The sequence below is a fragment of the Lactuca sativa genome, chromosome 7 (assembly GCF_002870075.4).
Source record: "Lactuca sativa cultivar Salinas chromosome 7, Lsat_Salinas_v11, whole genome shotgun sequence".
Lineage (NCBI taxonomy): Eukaryota > Viridiplantae > Streptophyta > Magnoliopsida > Asterales > Asteraceae > Lactuca > Lactuca sativa.
The window spans coordinates 27,309,205-27,311,641 of NC_056629.2; positions in this window are offsets into that span (position 1 = coordinate 27,309,205).

Here is a 2,437-nt window from a genome sequence, read left to right on the forward strand (position 1 = left end):
CACTGAGTTGAAAACCCTTAATTATCGACCTTTGAGTTTTATATAAAGCACTAACTTCTAGGGTTACCTCATTTGGCAGCCTTCATCCTCAGAATTTGTCCTTTACCCTAACCCTAGCCTCAATGTTATGTTTGTTTGAGTTTTCTCTGTCTTGATGAAGAAGAAATGAGAGAGTGCTTATTAGTTTTGAAAGGAGTATTTCTACCTTGAAGATTCAATCTTCTCTTGGGTTTCTGGACTAGGGTAAGTCATAACGTCCCTATCATTATGCATATTCTCTTTGATATTGGCTTAATAAGTGGATTTGGTCCCTTTTAAGGATGATCTTAGAGTTTGAGGAACTTTAGAGCTTGTTATAACACTTTTTAGCTTTTTGGACTTCTATTAAGTGAGAAAAAGGCCCATATACCAGTTTTCTTGAATTCATACACAAAACTATGACCTTTGGATAACTTAATGGACTTAAGGTTTATATTTGTGGTTAATTAGGCCTTGATGATGGATAAAGCTGGAAAATTTATCCATTAAGACCATTAGGAGATTTAGATATGAAGGATTGGACTTTTAGAGTAGGTTCAGGTAGTTAATTATGTCCTTAAGAAGTATATTGTTAAGCCTTTTTCGTGGCGCGATGAGTTTTGGAACTCGTGGTGCGAGATTTGGGCAAATCACAACTAATTTATCACGTTGTGGTAACGACACAATGAATCAATGGTCTCGACGCGACCGTTGACTTTGGCTTGTTAGGATTTTTAGTCAACTGGAGATCTTGAGTTGTAGAATGAGATTTAGCCTACAATTGGTTAGACGGTTTATGTAGTTGATTCGTTAGACTTTGAGTAGTTAGATTCGGCTCTTTGATTCAGGTGAGTCTTCTTACTATCATAACACTGGTATGAAAGACTATGGTTGTATTCTAGCAATTGTATAAAATGTTATGGTTTGACCATAGTGATTGCATGAAAGACCATGGTTGGATGATATCATAGAAGATTGTATATGGATCGTAGCAACTAACGTGATTGTAAGACTACGATTGGATCATAGTATTCACTGGGGTATGTGATATTTTGGGGAACTCGTCAAGCTTTGTGCTTACAGATTTAAGTTTGAATATTGTAGGTTTTAGGTTTTTAATACATCAATACACACTAAATTAGCACAACGGAAAAATCAAATTAATCCATATGTGTACATACACCGTAGGATCTAGGTTTTACTAATTATAACAAACTACTTTGAAAATATAACTAGCGAAAAGTAAGTCTAACATCCCAAAAATCATGAAAAAAAAATCATTTATTAAAGAATATCAAAATCCATAAATTATACAAAACATAGTTTCCAAAAGTACTAATTATAAATCAGAGTATGCCAAAATCATAGGTCAAATAAATATCCAGGATGATGTGCACAATCCCGCCTTCACCTTACCCCTACCTATGATGTACCTGAAACCATAAAATCAAACTGTAAGCCAAAGATTAGTGAGTTCCCTCAAAGTAACCTACACAACAACACATATACATTGTACGCAACCAGGCCTACGACACAAGGTTGGACCGCCACCAAGCCTTGAGCTACAAGCTGGACCGCTCCCGCGCCTATAGCATAAGCTAGAATTCTCCCTTGGGCCTACAATATCAATGGGATTTATAGGTTACAAAAATCATATTTTGACGGAAAAACTTAAACCCTAAGTCATCGAACTGGAATACCCTAGCTTCGACGCAGAGGCAATTGTTCACCAAAGGCAATTGTTGACCGAAATCATAGGTCAAATAAACAAGAGGTTAATTGAAGAACTAGAGGCAATTGTTGACCAAAAGACTAAGAAGCTTCGACGCAAGATGGTCGAATTAGTGCTTGTCCGTTGGAAACATTCAAATGGGCCAAATCTCACCTGGGAAACGGAGAGTGACATGTTGAGTCGCTATCCGCATTTGTTTGTTGATGTGTGATTCCGGGGACGGAATCATCCTAAGGGGGAGAATTGTAACGCCCGTGTTTCCAGGCTAGACATTATTGTTGATGTAATAGTCTAGGTTAACATTTGTAACTCTTTTGAAGTATTAATGATGAAATATTTGAGTATTATGTGTTTTATGCGTAGTTGTGTGGCTTAACTGAATTAAGAATAAAATAAGCGTCAAAAATTAAAGTGTGATATAAACCTGATATCTTTACATAAAGTTGTAGTGGTTGAAACAAGGATTCTGGAGATATAAAGAACGCCGAAATCCGAGTTATAACGAAGAAGTTATGACCTGTCGAAGTCGCGATAGAACCGGCACGACGCTGAATGATGTAAAATATGAATTTAAGATAGAGAGATATCTAGCCTTAGTGATCTAAACGGAAGTTGTAGAGTTCGTTAAACTAAGAGCGTGCATAAAAAGAACACCCAAATATGACTTCATATGAGGAAGTTATGATT